The sequence below is a fragment of the Macaca thibetana genome, chromosome 1 (genome assembly GCF_024542745.1).
Source record: "Macaca thibetana thibetana isolate TM-01 chromosome 1, ASM2454274v1, whole genome shotgun sequence".
NCBI classification, from domain to species: Eukaryota; Metazoa; Chordata; class Mammalia; order Primates; family Cercopithecidae; genus Macaca; species Macaca thibetana.
In genome coordinates, this window is record NC_065578.1 from 185,953,890 (window position 1) to 185,976,098 (window position 22,209).

Below are 22,209 nucleotides of genomic sequence, written 5' to 3' on the forward strand. Positions count from 1 at the left end.
CAGTGGTGGACATGCCAAGTAAGAGGTTAGCCCCAAAAGAGTCTACACGCAAATCATGGTCAGGGGTTCTCATTTCCACAAAGAACCCTGGATCCTGAGGACTCTTCTTCAGGAGGGTGCCCTACCTGCAATTCCTTCTTTCAATCCAATTCAACGAGTGTTTGGCTAGTGGTAATGGAAACATGAGTTCAGTTTACCACTGACCTGAGTACTACAGAGGAACTAAAAATGAATGCTTCATTTTCTCCAGGGTCCCTGTTGGTACATATAAGATTTAAAGGCATATGAAACAGTCATGAAGCAGCAGGACAAAGCTCATAACTGGGCACTAAACTTTAGGGCAGAGTTGACAATGCTATAGAGGTCAGGGAAGCCAATGTGGATAGCTGTTCTGGAAGGCTGAGTGGGTTTGGGGTGAGCAGGGAGAAGGAGAAGGCCACTTGTGGTATGGTGACTGTGCTGGGCAATAGAAATCAGAGTTAACCTAAAGCTGATGCTCTGAGCCATCTCTAAGTACTAAGGGAAAGGCTACCTCTTTTGAATTTTGCTTTTCCCCCTCTGAAGACTCCCAAGGAGAAGATGTGGCAAGATGACACTTGTCCGTGCACAGCCAGTCAATATAGACCGTGCCAGTGATGTTAAAACCTGGTTCTCTAGCCACAGCGCATGTAAATACCTGTCAAAAGCTTGGGAAGTGAAACATTTCCAATTGATAAAGAGCCCAAGGTCACGAGTTCAATCCCGGGACAGCCAGTCAGCTTTGCCTGTTTCTCACTCTGAGTTTGTGCTGCTAACTCTAGGCCAACTCTTCCATGTTGGTCATAAGAATCCTGGATAAGAACATAAATGAAGTAGGAGATATCTGCCACCACCACTGAAAAAATCCACAGCTGAGTACTGGATATTTTGTTGGCAGTCTCAGAGGGTTTCATTTGTTTGTTTGTGTTTGTTTCTTATAGAACACATCATTAAAATACACTCGAAGTGGCAATATAGCATAGTGGCTGGGTGTAGGCACTAGAGGCAATTACCTGGGTTAGAAAAGTAGGGATGATGATGAAAAGAATACTTTCATAGGATTGTTGTGAAAAATACGAGGTGACACCTTAGAAGAGTTATAAGAGCACCTTGAAGCATATTGAATGTGTGATAAATATCAAGTCATCATTATGATGATGGCCATTATCGATCCAGAGTGGATGTTAGAGGGCATCTAGTTGAATACCATAATTTTACAAAGAAGGAAACTGAATTCTCAAGAGGTAAAATGAGTTGCTGAAAGTCACCCACAGAATGGGTACTAATACTCTGGTCTCCTGACTCTAAAAGAAATGCTTCATTTTATGTGTTGTCTTCACCCTTAACAAAGCACATTCACACACATTATCCCCAAACTCTCCCTGTTGCACCATGTTGCCTCTCCAAACCGAATCACAGAAACATTTTTCAGGCACCCGAGTATAAGAGTTTCACAGGTGAGTCCCAGAAAGAGGTGTTTGTGTAAAAAGATGAGGGAAGAGCACAGAAAGGCCACATTCCAACAGTGCAGCTGATGAATGTGAGGCCTTCAAGGCTGTGGCAAAGCTTTATTCCATTATTAATTTGATGCTGTGTTAAACTGGCCATTTTATGATCAGTAGAGAGAGTTCCTTCAGGGGGACCTGCACTATCTTCCATGAGCCCAACTGTCCCAACCAGCTGTCAAGACGATGCCTGTTCCTCTTTCCTGATTAGGAGCAGGAGACCATAATGAAACTAGGTTTGCTCCATTTCTTCTTTCTTGAAGAATTTAGCCTTGTCTTTGGGAAATAATATCTGCTTATCTTTAGTGACTTGAAGCCTACCTCTCCTTCTATCTTTGTCCCCTACCCAAATCAGCCCACCTTACACCGATGACTAAAGAGCTATTGTGTTACAGTCATCCACTCAGTGGTGTGCTGTTGGCTGGTGCACCTGCCTGTCTTGCCTAAGCATGAAACTCCTTTAGAGTTCCGTTTTTCTTGAAGCAAGATAAAGAAAGTCATGTGTCACTAGAACTCCTCTGAGGAAGACCACTGTGTGTTGTTTGATGTATCACTTGGGTTGGTGGGATGGGACCACAAATGTATGTTATGTTAAATAACAGTAGCCTGATGGAGTATTCAGGTTAGGGGCAGAATTAATTGGGACAATAAAGGAGCCAAAGACTAACTTGGGGTGTAGGATCCTGGAGGGAGACTACGGTGAAAATACAAGAAGCTATATTGGCTGCAAAATTGTGAAATACTTTGCTGTGGGATGTGCGATGTAAACTATCTTTTCTGTTTTTCTTATGATTCTTCAGTAAATCCATTAACAAAGCATGAACTTTTTCTTTTAAAAAACAGTGAAGAGGCCAATATTGATGTATAATCTGGTAAAGAGAAGATGAGGACATTCTATGTGGTTGGTGGGAAGCAGGCAACAGGAGGGAGAGTGGGTAAAAAATGTACTGCAGTATCCAGTGACCACCTGAAGAGCAGAAGGTTTCTTTCTACCAATAACCAGCTAATTCTTGGAAGGAATGGTCCGCCCTTCAAATTCCCTACTTTTATAAACATTTTTCTTTCTTCTTTTTGTTTGCTAGATATGTGTTATAAAATGAACTATGTCTCCTTACCCCAATTCATAGGTTGAAGCTCTAACCCCCAATGTGATTAAATTTGGAAACAGGACCACTGGAGAGGTAATTAGGGACAAATGAGGTCATAAGGATGGAGCTCTAATCCAATAGGACTGGTGTTCTTATAAAAAGAGGAAGAGATTCCAGACCTCTTTCTCTCTCCACTCACACACAGAGAAAAAGGTCATACAAAGACACAGTGAGAAGGCAGCTCCCTGAAAGCCACGAAGAGAGGCCTCAGCAGAAACCAACTCTGCCGGCATGTTGATCTTGAACTTCCAGCCTTCAGAACCGTGAGAAAATAAATTTGTGTTGTTTAAGCTACCCAGCCTGTAGTATTTTGTTATAGAAGCCCAAGCTGATTAATAAAATGTGTTGCTCCATTAAAAGAGCTCTCTCTTCTTCACAGTTGGATATGACTTTATATTAATTTTTCTTGCATGTGATTTTGCCTAGAATGCTGTACCAGTCAGTGGCCCCTCCTATTGTAAAAAAACAATCTCTTATATAAGCTTACTTATTTGGTAGACAGGCTGGTTTTCAAATGTGCTGTGGTTTCACCCTCTCTCAGTGTTTTTATCAGAGTACAGCCAGAGGAGCAGAACCAATGGGAAGTAAGTGTGTGTTTGTGTGTGTGTGTGTGTGCGCGCGCGCGTGCGCCCCAAGTCCACAGAGTAAACATTCATGAAGGAAGGATCCAGAGGTAATAGAGTTGCAGCTCCAACTGTTGCGTCATGCCAATGAGGTCAATCAGCAGATCTGCAACAATGAGGTGAGTGTGGAGGCCCCAGAATGTAGAAACATTTTATAATTTATTTCTCCTCTGTTGCTTGGAATCTTTCATACTCAAGGAGAGCTTAGTCCCTCTTTAAATCCACCTGATTGAGTCAGGTCTACCCATGATAATCTTTCTTTTTATCAACTCAAACTCAACTGATTGGGACTTTAATTGTACCCACAAAATTTCTTTGTAGTGGCACCTAGAATAGCATTTGATTGAATAATTGGGAGAAGGTTATATGTATTACAGATTGGCTGCTGTTCCTCTTTGATACTTCCATTCTCTTGAAAGAATCTCCCCGGAATCCCACCTTAACCAGAAACATGCCAGAAAGGGGATTCTGGGGAATATAGGTTAGCTTAGCCTTGTTAACACATCAGAAAGCCATGACAGTGTCCAATACTCACATATATCATTGTGATTCACTCTCAAGCTTTTACTCCACAAAACATGTAGGGCTGATCTGTTAAAAAACAAACAAACAAACAAACAAACAAACAAAACTCTTTCCTGACTTTCATGGAAAAGGCTGCCAGGCTTTAGAGAAGACACATTCTCTTTTTCTTCCTTTAGTTGTCCTCCATGGGTTTAAATCCTTCTCGTTTCACCTTGTCAGTCTTTGTTTCTGTTTGCTTGAATGTCATAGGAAGGAAAGAGCTACACTCTTATTTCTGTGGTTTGCTTGGTTGTAGTTCTTTCATTATAAACTGAGGAGGAATGATGTTTTTACTACTTACAAGCTGTGTGAAGTTGGGCCAATCCCTTACACTTCCAGTGCTCAAAGAATAATCACCTCTTAGGTTTGCTCTGTAGGTTAAATGACCAAATGTATGTAAAGCACTGTGCAGGCTGCCTGAACACTGTAGGAGTATGAAAAGTGATAGCATATCATAATTATCATCATCAATATTATTATTTTCTCTAATTCTTTAAATATAATAAAGAATAAGTTATTTACCCAGACCCAGAGCTACCCCAAATCAGAATTGATATCAATTGATACGCTTTTCACCCTACCTAATCTCAAGTTTCTTGCTACCTTAAGACATTTATTCAGAGAGGCTTCTAATTGCTATTAGCCTTCATCATTTTCTCAAATATATTGCCTACAGCATTGGCAGCAGCAATAATAAATATAATAACAACTCCATGAAACCTCATGTGTGCTAAAGGATCCAAAGACAATCTGAACAGCAGGAAAGAAAGTTTCTTCCTATCAATTAATGGGAAGCCAAGTCTAATTTGCCACCTGCACAGCACTTTTGAACCTGTCAGGGACAAAGGAAGCCAGTGAACCTTCATCTTGTCACTAGTCTTCTTGGGGACTGCTCTCTAAAGCAAATGAAAATAGCATTCATTAGAGTAAAAAATAGAACGCCTGTGTCAGCCCCCTATGTTCTCTTCCTAGGTAGAAACAGAGTCCATCATTGTCAGTGAGGAGGTGGCTCACAAAGCCCTCTGGACCTTTGCATTCATCTCCTGCTGCTGGAGAATGAACATTTCCTTAAACTCTTTTGAAATGTTTAGAATGTTAACTCATCAGTTCCCCTGTGACTTGTGAGTCAAGAGACATTAGAAATATTAAAAGAGTTCTACTGTTTCACAGTCTAACTCTGAAAATGCTGGAAAGGCTAAGATAAATTCCAGGTGAAAAAGATAAGACTTCTGAGAATTTTTTGGCTCCCCTGAATCATCTAGGATAACAATAAAAACATGTATACAATCTATTGCTAGTGTATTCCTTGGTTTAAAAACTTATACAAATAAAAACAAACACACAAACTCCTTCCCCATAGTATGTACTAATATTTCAAAATTGAATTTCTTTTCAACTGGTACTTTGCTTACAATTAGGGATGCTGCCACTAAATGGCAGTATGCAAGATAAGGCCATGAAGTTAAAAAATGTGGACGATAACTTATTCAATAATTAATTCAACATATTTAGTAGAACTACCATGTGCCAGAAACGTTGAAAACAATACTACTTGCACCTTGATAATTTTGCCTTAGATGAAAGTAAGCATATATTTATTGCTACTTTTATGTAGAAACCTTATACTATCAACTTCTAATTCATTGATGATGTACCTAATCAGAAATTACTAGCTATTGTAGAACATTTCTCACAAATTATGCTAATCTAATTCTCATCTTATCCTCATACCTTGATTAAAATTACCTCCTCCTTTGTTATGAACTCTGAATCCCATCTTGGCATGGCTCCACTGCACTGTCACCTCACTTTGGAGCCTTTTTGCCACAGCAGCCACTCTGGGGGTTTTCCTTCCTTGCCAGAGATCCAGAGCCTTCTTTTCCTTCATCCCAATTATTATTGATCTACATGCCCTGTTTGGAGCTTCGAGCTATTGTGCAAGGCTCAGGGACATCCAAGTGTTCCCTCTGCTCCCTCCTACCCACATTTAGCCCACCCCATCTCAGAGTGAAGAAGAGATGCTATTAATGGATGAAATTTGAGGGGATTTTTTTGGGTCCAGATGCTGAGATAGTCTCTTTCTCTCTTTAGGGATGATATTTCCTTTGAGGTCCTCTCTTTTACATGATTTCAGTTAAAGAGGTCTGGGACTGCTCTGAGAAGGCCTGGAGTTACCCAACTCCAAGTTGGCTTACCCAACTTCTATTTTAGGCACAGGGGTACTTAGGCTCTCATTCCTTGGAAGTTTTCCAGAGAAGAGTGATTGAAGGTCAGAATCCTGAGTCCTGATTGTGTCTCTAGTTGTTTATTAACAAAGACCCAGCCTCCTTTTGAATTAGAGGAACAGATTTCATTTGTCTTTTAAATCCCTGGGTCTCAGCTCTGTTCTTCCTGAGAGCTCTGTGTCTTCTCTCCTATAGGCTAGAATGGCACACAGGGAGTAGGAAAAGTCACATAACTGAGCCTCAAGACCACTTCCCCTGCAATTATGACAGTTTTCTCTGCCATCCATTTTTTTTCTTGAGAAGTCCTTCAGATTTCTTTCTTTCTGATCAATACTTTATTTGCAGTCAGTGATTCAGGTTGCCTGTAGCATCAGCTTCAGTTTATGCATATCATCAGACATACATTCTCTTTTCAAGAATTGTTTTCCATAAGCCTTGTATCTCTTACCACAGAACATTTTTAAACAACATTTATAACCAGAAGATTTAATAAGTCTTAATAGATAGAAGATTTAAAGTATTTTTGTCAGATCAGATTGTCATGTTAAGGACATTTTATTGAATCTAGGCATTTATTATAAGATAATTTCTCAACATATATTATCTCTCATATAGTCATACATATATACACATACATATACACATATATGTTATACATATATATGCATATGTGCATATACTATACATAAATACATAATACATTATATATGTGTGTATATATTGTTTTTTCCTATTTGTAATATAGGACATAACAGAACTATGCTCAGTTCAGAAGATATCAGGATAAAGAGATTAAAATCAAGGCAAAATCGAAAAACATAATAGAATATATTTTTCTTGCCACACTTTCTCCAGGTGTAGGGCATACACTCAACAAGTAGTTTAGGACTTTCTAAACATTACTAGACATACCATATGGGCCCACTTGTGTTTCAAATCAGAATATTACATACAAGCACCCACTTAAGTCCCTGGGCTGCCCATGTCAATCCAAGGCAGCTGAGGGTAAAAAGAATGAGATTTTTCTGAAATCCAGGAAAGTCTACTGTTAACATGATATTGTGTCCAGAATTGGTTCCTTCTGGTGGGTTCTTGGTCTTGCTGACTTCAAGAATGAAGCTGCAGACCCTCACGGTGAGTATTACAGTTCTTAAAGATGGTGTGTCTGGAGTTTTTTCCTTCAGATGTTCAGATGTGTCTGGAGTTTCTTCCTTCCAGTGGTTTAGTGGTCTCACTGACTTCAGGAGTGAAGCCGCAGACCTTCACAGTGAATGTTACAGCTCATAAAGGTAGTGCAGACACAAAGAGTGAGCAGCAGCAAAATTTATTGTGAAGAGCAAAAGAGCAAAGCTTCCACAGCGTGGAAGGGGATCAAGCAGGTTGCCGCTGCTGGCTCAGGTGGCCAACTTTTATTCCCTTATTTGGCCCTGCCCACATCCTGCTGATTGGTCCATTTTACAGAGAGCTGATTGGGTCATTTTACAGAGTGCTGATTGGTGTGTTTACAATCCTAGACACAGAGTGCTGATTGGTGCATTTTTACGGATGACTGATTGGTGCATTTACAATCCTTTAGCTAGCCACAGAGCGCTGATTGGTGCGTTTTTACAGAATGCTGATTGGTGCATTTACAATCCTTCAGCTAGACACAGAGTGCTGATTGGTGCATTTTTACAGAGTGCTGATTGGTGCATTTACAATCCTCTAGCTAGACAGAAAAGTTCTCCAAGTCCCCACTCAACCCAGAAAGTCCAGCCGGCTTTACCTCTCAAACCCCCTCTAAACAGGACACCCCCAACTGCTGTTGGGAATTGGGCAATGACCACTCTAGCTACTTCCTGCTGGATAGGGGTGAAGAAGGGGCCCTGCAGTTGTAGTGTCCTCCAGAGGGGAACTCTTTAGGCCAGTGAAAGGGCCAGCGGGTCGGTCTAAGAGTCCTCGGTAGACGTTGTTGAGCTCATTTGGGGTTTCATTTGTAAGACCATCTGTAGCTTGATGGCCTCGATCCTAGAGGAAACAAATTTGACAAGGAGGTTAAAAATATAGGGCCCAAAAGTGAGTAATAGCAAGATGGCTGTCATAGGACCTAGAAAGGGGGAAGCCATGTCGCCCAACTCCAGAGGTTGGTATGAGTTTGGAGGGCATTGTCTAATTTCAGAGGCCCTTTCCTGTAAATGCCAGGTGGCATCTCATATTATCCCTGACTGGTTAGTGTAAAAACAACACTCTTCCCCAAGAAGGTGCAGAGTCCTCCTTTCTCAGCAGTGAGGAGGTCTAGGCCTTGGCGGTTTTGGTAGCGAACTTAACTGTTGTTGAAAACCTGTAGTCCCAGCTACTCAGGAGGCTGAGGCAGGAGAATCACTTGAACCTGAGAAGCAGAGGTTGCAGTGAGCTGAGATCATGCCACTGCACTCAAGTCTGGGTGACAGAGCAAGACTCTGTCTCAAAAACAAAAAAGAAAAGAAAACCTTGTAAGTTTGGGATTTCAATTATTCTTTGCTATTAATAAGACCTCATTCAGTCCATATTAACTTAGGATTGGTATAGATGTCTCCTTGTGATTCTGTAAGTACTTTAAGGTTTGGCTGAGTGCAAACAGCTCACAAGTTTGAGCAGACTAATTATTAGGCAATTTTCCTAACTGCTTCTACAAGAGTTCCCTTATCACTTACTGAATACCTATTGTGTCTTTTTCCTTTAATCACCTGGGAGGAACCATCTATCCTCCTGTCCTGAAGGGAGTTCCTCCTAGGTGTGGTCGGACCTTTGTATGGTAATTAATTAAAATTTAGATCCCCTGTTAGGAAACCTGCTGGGTTAAGTATTTTTGACAGGAAGGCTCTGAGTTGTCAGTGGCCTCAGTGCTTTCAGGCTATGCCCTTGTTTACACTGACAACAAGGTGGTATTGGAGTGTTATAGGGTTACAGAGAAGACCTTCAATTATCAATTATAGGTTTTAAATTTACCCTGGCTTTTAAAGGAATAGGGTACACTATTTTTTCTTTATTACTTCTATCTCTTTCTCTCTCTTTGACTTCTTCTTTGTCCTCTCTCTTTCTCCTTTTCTGACTCCCTCTTTGTCTGTCTCTTCCTCTCTTTCTTTCACTTTCTGTCTCTCTTTCTCTCTCTCTCTCTCTGACTCCCTCTTTGTCTCTGTTTCTTCCTCTCTCTCTCTCTCTCTCTCCCTCTGACTTTCTGTCTCTTTCTGTCTTTCCTTTCTGCTGGTCTTTCCCTGCCTCTGCCAGCCACTTATGCTGCTGTTCTCCGCTCTCCTTCCCCTTTTTAATAGCTTCGGCAGTGTAAGACTGCCACCTCCTTGGGTTTTTGCACTGTGTGCAGTAACTCCATGATTTCCTTGTGGTATTTAATGGGGGTTGCCCCAGAGGTTAGAAACTCCCTTTTTTTCCATATTGCAGCATGGGCATGTGGGATTAGATACGCATACTCGCTATCTGTATACACATTTATTCTTTTTCCCTTTCCCAGTTCTAAGGCTCAGGTAAGTGACACTAGTTCTGCTAACTGAGCATTGGTCCCTGGGGGAAGAAGTTTACTTTCAAGTACAGGTACATCACTACCTATGGCACAACCTGCCCTTCGTATCCCATTTTCCACAAATGAACTTTCATCGGTATATAGGTTAAGGTCAGGATTAGCTAAGGGGACTTCTAAGAGATCATCTCGGGTGGCATAAGTCTGAACTATAATTTGTTGGCAGTAATGCTCGATTGGTTCCTCATCCTCTGGGAGAAAAGTGGCAGGGTTGAGGGCTACACAAGTACTTTGTACAAGTATTTGAAGCACCGTTCCCTCAAGGAGTAGCACCTGGTATCTAAGCAGGCGGCTGTCTGATAGACATAAACTTCCTTTGGCCCCTAGTATGCCATTTACATCATGAATAGTCCAGACAGTGAGATCCTTTCCTTATAGCCTCTGACACTAAGACGGCCACTGCCGCAACTACCTGTAAACAGTGAGGCCAGCTTTTTGTTATTATATCAATTTCCTTACTTAGTTATGCCACAGGTGGTGGGGTTGTCCCACGAGTCTGAGTAAAGACCCCAAGAGCCATTCCTGCTCTCTCTGTGACGTATAAAGAGAAGTTTCATCCTGTGGGAAGGCTTAAGGCTGGAGCTTGAGTTTGTTCCTTCCAATGCCCAGACTTCAGGGTTGATTCCCTCCTCAAGCAGGGGACAACAAATGGGTAACTTGTTCCCCATATTCATGTAGATAATAGCTCCAGCTTTGGCTAATATGTCCCTCCCTAATAAGGGTATGGGACTTTCAGGCATAACAAGAAAGGCATGTGAAAAGAGCAAAGTCTCCCAATTACAACTGTGGAGGTGGGAGAAATACCTGGTTACAGGCCATCTCAGGGTTCCTCGGATGGTAACAGACCTTGAGGACAGCTATCCATGACAGGATATTAACACTGAGAAGGCCACGCCAGTGTCCAGGAGGAAGTCAATTTCCTGGCCCTTAATGGTTAAACATACCCGGGGCTCAGTGAGGGTGATGACATGAGCTGGCACTTGTCCCAGGCACCCTCAGTCCTGTTGTTGGATCATCTGGTTGGGGGCTTCTGGCCCAGAGAACCTTTGTCCTCTGGGGCAGTGTGCCTTCCAGTGATTTCCTCAGCATAGTGGACATGGGTGAGAGGGCAGCTTGTTTCTTGTTGGACAACCTTTTTTAAAGTGTCCTTGCAAACCACACTGGTAACAACTCCTACTGGGTGATTGGCCTGCTCCATTTTCTGTTCTCTGAACCACCAAGGTTGTTTGTCTGAGGGCCATAACTAAGTCTGCGGTCTTTCTCTGATCTTGCTTTTCCCTTTTGGCCTGTTCCTCTTGGTCCCTATTATAGAACACTGAGGTTGCCAGGTTTGATAATGCCTCCAGATTTTGTTCAGGGCCCAGGGCTTGCTTTTGGAGCTTCCTCCTGATATCTGTGACTGATTGGGTAATAAACTTATCTTTTAGGATCAATTGACCCTCGAGGGAGTCAGGTGACAGGGGACTATATTTTCTTAAGGCCTCCCATAGCCGCTCAAGGAAGGCAGAAGGATTTTCTTCCTTTCCCTGAGTTATGGTAGACATCACTGAATAATTCGTGGGCTTTTTCCTAATTTTCCTTACTCCTTCTAGAACACAGGTCAGCAGATGTTTATGACTCCAGTCCCCATGATCTGAGTCTAGATCCCAGTGGGGATCCATACTGGGGACGGCTTGCTGACTGGTCGGGAATTTGTCCCTTTCTTTGGCTGTCATTCTATCATTTACTTGACTAAGATTCCAGGTATCTCCAGACTCTCAGGCTGCAGCTAAAGCCTCATTCTTTTCATTAAAGGCCAGGGTTTGATCTAATAACATGACATCTCTCCAAGTGAGGTCAAAGGTTTGCCTTAGACTCTGTAGACATCTGTATACCCATCAAGATCATCTGAAAACTTCCCCAGATCTACCTTGATCTGCTTTAGATCAGAGAGGGAGAAGGGGACATGTACCCAGGTTGGGCCAAATTCCCCTTCCCCTACAGCTTGAAGGGGACATAACCAATAGCCCGGGGGTTTTTGTGGTCCTTCGGAAATTTCTTTGCTTGTTTCCTTCTGCGTGGGGGAGATTAGAGGAGGCTTATCATTAATAGGAAGGGGAGGTATAGGGAGGCTAGGATATGGGGATAAACTGAGAGGTCCTCCTGTGGGATGTAAATTGCAAGCTTTGTATAGTTGTATATTCTCCTTCAATGAAAAGAAAGCTTGGACATAAGGTATTTCACTCCATTTGCCTTCCTTCTTACAGAAAGTGTCAAGCTGCAGGATAGTATTGTAATTTATACTTCCCTCAGGTAGCCATTTTCCCCATTAGAGAGAGAATATTGGCACCAGGCCATAGTGCAGAAAAAAATGAGCTGCCTCTTTTTCAGGGTTTGTGGGTAAAATTGGTCCCAATGGCTTAGGATGCATTTCAAGGGTGAGCCTGTTGATGCCTGGGTGTTTCCCATCTGAAAGACAAAACAGCCTGTGGTTTTGGTTTGTTTCTCCCACTGCCCAAGAATCCACCAGCGGTCCCTGGACCCTGATGATCGGAATAGTTGCACTCACTGACGCAGCCCCAGAAACAACTCTTGCCCAAGAACCCACAATGGTCTCTGGACCCTGCTGATCAGAATAGTTGTGCTCACCGACACAGCAGTAGAAACACTAGTTTCCCTCCTAGACCACAAGGAGGACCAAGGAATGTCGATTTAGTGGCCCTTACCAACACATTCTTAAAAGCCTGCACCCTTGCTTGTCCTCCTAGACCACAAGGAGAACTAAGAAAATTGGATTTAGTGGCCCTTACCGATGCATTATCAAAAACCTGTTAGAGTCCTAATCATTCTCCTGTTAGTATGGGACTTTACCGCTGTCCTATAAAGATGTTATGCCCCCTAAATCAAGTGGAGGGCCATACCCTGAGGTAGGGAAGGGAACTCTAGGGTTGGAAGAGTGATGCCTTTTGTCCTCACTTGAATAAAGAATATCACTTCTGAGGCTCCCCATATCCTAGCTTCAGGAATAGCTTTTGTTAGGCCTGCTAGTCTGAGGAGGAATTCCAAAATTCCAAGTAAGATAGTCCCCCCAACCCCCAACAGAGCTTTGGGCAAAAATTATGTCTTTCTGATTGGTGAGCCCAGGTGCCTAAAGAAGGGAATAGAGTCCTGAAGTTTATATTAGAAATCATTCTTATAGGAGAAACTAGAAAAGCACCAGAGACAGGGAGTAATTTTTAGAAGTGGGGCTAGCCTCGGAGAAGAGAGGTGAGAGGAAGTTTGTCTGACAGGCATTAGGACCTAGGAGGCAAGGGTCAGGACAGATAGGATAGATGGGCGAGTCTCACTTGGGCAGCATGACTTTGAGAGTTCCGCTCATGGCTACAGGATCAACCAACTTTTTGTTGGGACCCCAGAGCTGAATGGCTTTCCTCTCTGTCAACCCTCAGCTCAGCCCAGAAGTACAAGAAAAGTGGAAGCTGGTTCCAGGCAAACCAATGCTCCCAACTCCAAAGAGTCGGGGGTTGTTAGAGAGCCCTTTCCCAGAAAGCCTGACACCTGTATCTTTAGTCCGGCAGCCATGCTAGTCGCTTTTAACTGGCTGACAGATGCCCAGTATTGAGCCCCCGAATTCTAAGGAAAAATAGGGCAGAATAGCAAGCGAAAGGGATCTGATGGTACTCACCGCTTAGTGATGGTCCCTTCATGGTCACCAAAATGTGTCCCATCTGGGTCGCCAAAAGATGTCCCTTTGTGGTCGCCAAAATGTGTCCAGAATTGGTTACTTCCGGGGGGTTCTTGGTCTCACTGACTTCAAGAATGAAGCCATGTACCCTCACGGTGAGTGTTACAGTTCTTAAAGATGGTGTGTCCGGAGTTTGTTCCTTCAGATGTTCAGATGTGTCTGGAGTTTCTTCCTTCCAGTGGGTTCGTGGTCTCGCTGACTTCAGGAGTGAAGCCGCAGACCTTCACAGTGAGTGTTATAGCTCATAAAGGTAGTGCAGACCCAAAGAGTGAGCAGCAGCAAGATTTATTGTGAAGAGCGAAAGAACAAAGCTTCCACAGCATGGAAGGGGACCCGAGTGTGTTGCCACTACTGGCTCAGGTGGCCAACTTTTATTCCCTTATTTTGGCCCTGCCCACATCCTGCTGATTGGTCCATTTTACAGAGAGCTGATTGGTGCATTTACAATCCTCTAGCTAGACAGAAAGGTTCTCCAAGTCCCCACTCGACCCAGGAAGTCCAGTTGGCTTTATCTCTCAATATTTCTAGAACACTGTTAGGAAAGAAGGATCAAAGAAAATACCCCCCAGTGAAGTATATTCTAATTTGGAGCCCTGCTTTCAGTTGGATATCTAATTTTCTATTTTCGAGGGCATTTACAGCTCTGCCTTAAATAAGTTTTACACACACACACACACACACTCAGCCATATATTTATATACATGAATGAGTCATGATGGGTAAATCTCTATAAACTACATCTCACATTAGTTTCAGAAAAGTTAAAAATGACTGTGAACTACCTAGGAGCCTTATAGGTCACATTTAGATGGGTTGAACTCAAAATCTCATGAGAACAAAATCTGCTGTGATTTGCCTTGTCCTTGTTCTGACTGGAACATCTAAGGTAGAGGATCCATAGAGACTTCTAGCTCCAGAGGAGTCCTTTGACCCATTTTCTACCTTCCAACTGCAGAGTTTGACCCACAAGCCCTTCAAGGGATAGCATAGAATCCTTCTAGAACTATGGTTAGAAATTTGAGGGATGCCACTTAGACTGTGGATGAAGATTATTTCGAATAAAATATAAATTAGTAGCTTCATGATTTCATGTAGAGTCTTCATGACTTTTTAAAATCTTTAAAGGTATATAGATATTAATTTTTAAATATGAAGTGCTGTGAAGCCATGAAGGAGAAGTACTAAGGAAAGTATGATCTCCAGATTGGAGGAGGAGTTGAAAGGCAGTGGTACAGACTCTTTTGAGACAGAGTATTACAAAAGCAAGATTGAATGTAGAGTGAAAATGGGAAAAAAGGAGTGAAATAGGAAAACAATCCAAAAGATAGATTTTAATGGGATGAAACAGCAAATAATAACCAAAATGGTGGCTGGATGCTGATGCATTCAGAAGCTAAATATAGTCTGCAATGAGGACTCAGGTCATAGGTTGGAGAGAGGAGGTAGTGTAGTGAGACCCCCTGAAACTATTGCTATGGAATAAAAGATGAAGTGCTCCTGATTATTATAAATACAAAACTGCATGTAGGATTGTGTAAAGACAATGCCAGGTTGGACTGCCAGAATGAGCCAACAGCGCATGATGTGCTTCCCCCTGCAGAGAGCCTATGAATGGACGTGCAGTCAGGGAGGTTTCACATCACCAAGATTCCTATCCCAGAAAAGCAGATGTTCATAGCTCTGGGAATGGAATGTGACCCTCATGGAGAGCCTATAAATAGACGCATAGGGGGCACCAGTCCATATGGATAAGATAGAGCTATAAACACCTTCATCTTGCCACGGCTCTTCTAGGTCTCTTTAGGGTTAAGGCATACTCCCTTCTGAGAATTTCTGGTCTAACCAGTTGTCTAGCTTCATATCCCGTTTCTATGAATTGTTTGTAACCAGCTTTTGCTGTAACTGTTGCTGCTGATTAATGTCTTGCTAATCATAGGTTATGGAAAGACTGTGTTTCTGTTTTAAGGCTCTGTTAGAAATTACTGATGCACACACTATATTGTATATTGTTATCTCTGTATACTGTACTTCTGCATACAGATGTTATGTTAAAGAATTACTTCATCCCCATGTGACCACCTCACCTCATAATCAAATGACCCTAAATCCCTCACTAACCTACCCCCACCCTCACTAAACTTAATAATAAATGCTGGCATATCCAGTGCATTGTTGGCACTGTGGGACCAGAAGACGGTGACCTCTCTGGACCCAGCTTTCACTATCTTGTGTATGTCTATTATTTCTCGACCTTTTGATCAGCCTGGGAACAAAGAGAAAGTCCTTTTGCATTGTGAGCTGCTGGCCAGATCCCGCAATAGAGGTAGATAAGGCAGAATATCCCAAGTAAGAACCAGGTATACCTACCAGGGTGGTAAGAGAAGCCCCAGTGCTATCAGCTTACTGCTGACCAGGAGTCAACTGGTGAACTAATGAAACAGAGGGAAAGGGATCTTTGAAGAAGTATCATTTGTTGAGCTATTTGCCAATTTTAGCAATAGAGCTATTCCATGCTTCAAAACCTGAATTAAGCCAGTTGCTGTGACTCACACCTGTAATCCCAGCACTTTGGAAGACCAAGAAGGGCGGTTCACTTGAGCTCACCAGTTTGAGACCAGACTCGCCAACATGGCGAAATCCCATCTCCACAAAAAAACAAAAAATACAAAAATTAGCAGGGAGTTGTGGCACACCCCTGTAGTCCCAGTTACCTGGGAGGCTGAGGTAGGGGAATAGCTTGAGCCTTGAAGGAGGTTGCAGTGAGCCGAGATCACACCACTGCACTTCAGCCTAGGTGACAGAGCAGGACCCTGTCTCAAAATAAATACATGAATAAAATCTGAATTAAGTTTATTTTGTAGAAAACATTAACTTCATTAATTGAGTGGATAAATATTTATTGCATACTTACTATGTGCAAGACATTATGTCAGGTGCTGGAGATAAAATAAAGAACAAGATGAAGTCTTTGCCCCCATGTAACTTTCATTAGAGAGGGAAGATAGAATACAATAAACTAGTAAATAGATGAGAATATGCAATTGGCTCTCATTATCTGTGTGGAATTGGTTTCAGGACCCCTTTGGACACCAAAATCTGTGGATGCTCAAGTCCCTTATATAAAATTATGTAATATTTGCATATACCTATGCACATCCTCCTGTATACTTTAAATTACCTCTATATTACTTATAATATCTAATGCAATGTAAATGCTATGTAGGTGTTATACTGTATTGTTTAGGGAATAATGACAAGGAATAATGTCTGTACATGTTCAGTACAGATGCAACTATTCTTTAATTTTTTTCCAAATATTTCTTTTCTTTAGTAGATTGAATTTGTGAATGCATAACCCACAGATACAGAGGGCTGATTTTAAACTGTGATTAGTGCCATAGATACTATAAACAGGGAGCTGTGATTGGTTTAAAAAGCAAGCAGAGATGGGTCTGTTCTAGATAGAATAATCTGGGAAGACCTCCCTGAGGTGGTAATGTTTGAGAACAAAAAAGTGAGGAACCAGTCATACAAAGTTGTAGGACTGAGGTTTAAATCAGCAGAGGCAGAGGAGAGAGCAGATGTAGTGGCTCAGAAGAAGAAATAGCTTGGCATGTCCCCGAAACGGACAGCCTGGTGGGAGACACACGATACCGTTGAGGTACAAGGGGAAACAGGCAGTTGGAGATCAGAAAGGCAGCTCCATTATTGGAACGAAAAGAAACCTAGATTAGAGGACGTGGTATAGATCCTGGGTAAGTGGTCTTGTTAAGTGCACCTCAGAATTAAACTTGCCAACCCAAGCCTAGTTGAAAGATACCAGCCACCCCAATGGGCTTTTCATCTAAAATTTACCCCTGAGAAAAGCAGAGAACGCGTCTTCCCAATGAGCAAGTTGCCACTCCAAAAAGAGAGAGAAAAGAAGGGGCTGGTCTGCATACACTCAATTCCTTCTCTGGAACCCACCAACCAAAGAAGTCACTCCTCCTGGGTACCAGAGGCGAGGTCAGACAGCCTACTCGATTAGTGGTCTCTTTGTTTGGATATTTGAAGAAAGTTTATGCACACAGGTAGGGTCCTGGCCTATGTGTGTTGACTGTCTCTTCTACCAGTATGTAAACCTCATTGGTTGCTTTTATATCTACCCATAGTGTGTGGTTCCATTACACAAATTCAATTTTTGCTCTTTGACTTGCTGATTAATAAGGTGAAGAACAAAACTATTCAACATTGGCTTTGAGAATTTGAGGCCGATGAGAAAAGTTACCTCTTCCTTATGTCATCCAAAACCTGTATCCTCCTTCCATAAACAGTGCTGTTGCTGAGAAACAACTGGCATAGAAGGGGAAAAAAAAAATCCTAGTTAGAGTGAAAAGAGCCTTTCATCCTTTGGGAAAGCAGACTGGGCTCGGTCTGATTCACACGCGGTAAAATCCTGCTTCTCCCGGTTCTTCCTGTTGCTTCCCTTAGGATCTATTAACAATGGGTTTCTCGGCATTTGTGGCTGGCAGAAATGAGATCACCTGGCCAGACAGGCTCCGTCCCACTGAGAGTTGAATTCTGGCACAAACAGGCTGGGTACCCTTCCCCTGAAACTGGTTGGACCCAGCTTCCACTTTTTAAAAATCAACTTTTACTTTAAGTTCCAAGGCACACCTGCGGGAAGTGCAGGTTTGTTACATAGGTAAATGTGTGCCATGGTGGTTTGCTATGGATCTACCCATCACCCAGGTATTAAGTCCAGCACCCATTAGCTGTTCTTCATGATGCTGTCCCTCCCCACAACCCTCTGACAGGTCCATGTGTGTGTTGATCCCCCACTATGTGTCCATGAGTTCTCATTACTCAGCTCCAACTTAATAAGTGAGATTCCACTTTTAAGGAGCTGTATTAGTCCAGTCAAAAACAACCCGTTAGTGCGTATTGCCTGCTGCCTTCAGTAAGACAATTATAGTTCTCTTTTTCAACATTTCAATTTTTGAAAAGGTATACCTAGTTCAAATAATTCAGATAGTTCTATGAGGCTTACAATAAAACTCTCAGTTATCTTCAACCCTAGGTTCTTCCCAGAGGCAATCGCTTTTAATTGTTTTAATTATTCTTTTGGTGATTACCTCAATAATTTTAAATAACATGTTTACTAGTTTTTCCATTTTAGGCATAATTTTCTATGAGTTTTCCACTATAAAAAAATAAACATTGGACTGATACACACACACACAGGCTCTTGAGATTGCATGCACACACATCCATATTCTCTTGCCCACATTTTCCCACTATAGTTATATCACAAGTTTTTATTACTCTGCATTGTTTATATTACTTTGGGCTTAAAAATAACTTACCTACACTGCTGAGTCATAGGTAGCACTACAACTTTTTTCCTGTACATTTTTCTCCTGGAGTTAATAATTTAACTCCTAATTTGCCTATATACTTTTTAACTGAGTTACACATGAGACTACCTAGATCTCCTCCCAACATCTTCAAAACACATCAGGTAATCCACTGGCTCCCCTTTGTTTCTTGGCTACATCTGTCTCAAAGCCTTCATCTCTCTGGACATTTGATGACTACTCTCTAGGTCTGCTTTGCACATCCCTGCTTCTCGGATCTTCCTGAGCTCTTATCCTCACAGGTCCCTGACATTTGCCTCTGTGTTGGAGTCCCTGATTTTCTAGATCCCATTTATCTCCCTTTATCAATTCACTCTCAGATCTTCCAGTAGCTTTCCAAGAGGGTGCATGAGTCAGAGATACATTTCAGATAACTCTTATATCCTTAAAAAGGATCCTTATTTTATTCTTATAAATCCTGATTTTATTCTCCCTAATCAACTGCCCATAGAAATAGTTTTCTCTCTGAACCTTAAAGTCATCTCTCCGCTGTCTTCTAGTTTCCACGTATTGTTGAGAAAGTGAGATTGTTTGAATCCCAATCTTTTATGTTTGAATTTTTTTGTCTTTGGAAAACATTTAGCATATTCTCAGTTTCCCAGCATTCTGAAATTTCAAAATGTTGTGCCTATGAATTATTTTTCATTAATAACACGAGGCACATAGTGGGTGTTTTCACTCTAAAACTTCAGGTCTTTCAGTTCCGTGAACTTGTCTCATTACTTCTGTAGTAGTTTCCTCCTCTTCATAATATCTTTTCTTTTCTGAAACACCTATTTTTTTTTTTGGATGGACCCACTGGGTTGATCCTGTAGATTTTTGCACAAGGGGGTGGTGTTTGTTTTTATATATTCCCTCCTATTCTCGCTATTTCTTCCTCAGTGTGTTTTGCTTTCTGAAATACTTCCTTAACTTTATTTTTCAAGAATGAATGTTTTATTTCTGCAATTGTAGTTTTAATTCCCAGTAACTCTTTCTTATTCTCTAAATATTCCTTTTTATGGCCTCTTATTTGCATTAGAGCAGCATAGTTTGCATGGTGGTTGAGATTATAAACCGAAGAAGCAGATTGCCTGGGCACAAACTGCAGCTCAACTGCTTAACCAGCTGTGTGACATCTGACAACATGCTCACATGTTATGTGGCTCAGTTTCCTCAACTGTAAAATGGGGATAATAATACCATCCACTTCATGTAGGGTTATTGTGAAGACTCAGTAAGCTGCTGTGAAGGCACTTGGAGCAGTGTCTCACCCATAGAAAGTGCTCTGTACACTTCAACTATTGTTATTATACATGCAGTAGCTCCTTTCCTCTTTGTGAATACAGTAATTACAGGAATTTTTTTTTTTTGAAAATGCTTTTCTCCTTCCTTCTTCGTCTCTGCCCTTTTTTCCTGTTTGTAGTTAGCTGTTTGTTTTGTTTTGGTCTCTTTCTTTCATGTTAGAGGCATTCCTGAAACATTTCATATTTTAACAGTGAGGAATTAAAATGCTGATTGGATGCTCTGTGTGTTTGCATTGGTTTGCTGGCAGGTGGGCTTCTCTGTAGGTAATCCGCTGGACATTCCATTGTATAACCCCCGAGTGTAGGAGGTCTTGGGCTGCTTAGTTTCTTGCCTGAAGGTATAAACCTGGCAGCCAGAGTTCTTAGAACTGAGCTGGGTAAGGGGACCCAGGTCTTCTGGTTCACTAGGCCTACTTCCACTTATCCCCACTGCTTTCAGCAGATGCTACTGCCTCTGCTGAGCCTCATGTCAGGGAGCCTGAAGTACCTCTTCAGAGTCTTCCGTTAGGGTTGGAGCTGACAATTGCCTAGTTCTGCAGAATAGTAGAGGGGAATCTGAGAACCTGTCTGCTTCATATATAGACATTTAACAAATACTCCTAAGTTCATTATCACTTGCTCATCTGCTTCTAGCTCTAAAATTCTATGACTATTTTCCTCTTTCATTTTTTCATTATCTTTATAAATGCATGCAGCTTTAAAAAAAATCTCTTTTTTGTCATGTTTTTGAAGTTTGGGAAGGACACATAAATGCACGTGTGTGTCTAAAAATCTGCCACTCTTTACAATGAACACTTTTGAGTGCCTTTCTAATGATTTTGGGTTCTGTGCAATGAACCATGAATAATGAGGACCACAGTCCACATGATTAGTAAACAGAAGAGGCTATGGCAGAGTCATCAGTCAGGGAGCTGAGCTCTGAGTCTTGGGAAGGCACTGCCCTGACCTGCCAACGGGCTCTCAGGATGGGATAGCACCTCATGTGTGGACTGGCTGGCACGGCTCGGGTGGCAGTGTGTTTTCCCAGGACTGCCACTCATTGGCTTTATAACCTTGGACAGTTAGAGACTCTGACTTCCATTACCTCCCTTGTGAAAATAAACACATCTCTACTTCTCAGTTTTGTATGAGACTTAGCTATTATATAAACTGTAAATTTCTGTGTGAATATTGGGAGCCATTCTATTTTAGTTGATCGCCCATCTTAGCTCCCAAATATATCAATCTGTGCCCATCTATTTCACAGCACAAACCACACTACAGTTAAATTTATATTCTTCTGTTCTTTACATTAGACAAAGCTGCTTCTAGGCAAGTATCTTGCTCATTATTTACTTAGCTCAGTATCTTTGAGTTCTAGCACTGGACATGGTACATAGTAGGTGTTTAGTAAAATGTTGGCTGAATAAAGAGGAGACAAGAGCTATATGTTCCCAGAATTGGACCCACAGTCTTGACCTCTTTAGTCATAATTTATAACCATGTATATACTATTAAGAGAACCCCCTTTCATGACTGAAGATCCATTCTTCATAGCCTCTGGGCAGCCATTGGCCTGGTGATTGCCGCTGGCCTTAAATACCTGGGGGCAGACCCTGCTAAGACCAACTGCACGTCCTATTTCCCATCTCTTGAGCCATATGTTTAGCAACTTATATTTAATAAATACAGCAGCGGTATTTGATTATAGCGAGCCTGGTGATAGTTAAAGTCGATTGCCAAGGAAATAGAGTTAGAATCCTGAATTGTTTTTATGTATTGCAATGGGCAATTGGAATGCCTCTTCCATATGGCACTGACTCTGTCTGGACCGCACAGCCCATTCCCCGTCAGATGGTTCCATTTTGGGTCAGTGATGATTGCAGAGAACAATGTGCAGAGGCAGGTGATCCCCAAGGGGTCCATTTGATTTCAGTTCTTTCCCCTCGATTGCTGTACCGCTGCAGACCAAGGGACTTTGGCACAGTTGGGCTTGCATCCTTACATTTTTAATCGGCACATTGGTATTTACGAGGCTGGCTCTATCCAGTGCTTTGGAAAGGCAGAGACAATGGTTGGAAGAGAATAAATGCCTCATATAAAGGTTAGTGGAGATTGTTTTCATGCTTCCAAAGGCGGGGGTGGGTTCTTTTATCTGCACCAGTTCACCTGCTTCCAGCTGTCACAG

General features: G+C 42.0%; 1 long non-coding RNA gene across 2 annotated transcripts in view; it reads left to right on the forward strand.

Moving 5' to 3' along the window:
• The first annotated feature begins 2,813 nt into the window (after positions 1 to 2,813).
• LOC126940775 (uncharacterized) overlaps positions 2,814 to 22,209 on the forward strand; it is a 77,021-nt gene continuing 57,625 nt past the window's right edge. For both annotated transcript variants that reach the window (XR_007720904.1, XR_007720903.1), the window contains exon 1: positions 2,814 to 3,413. This is a non-coding gene — a long non-coding RNA (uncharacterized LOC126940775). The remainder of the gene's footprint in view (positions 3,414 to 22,209) is intronic.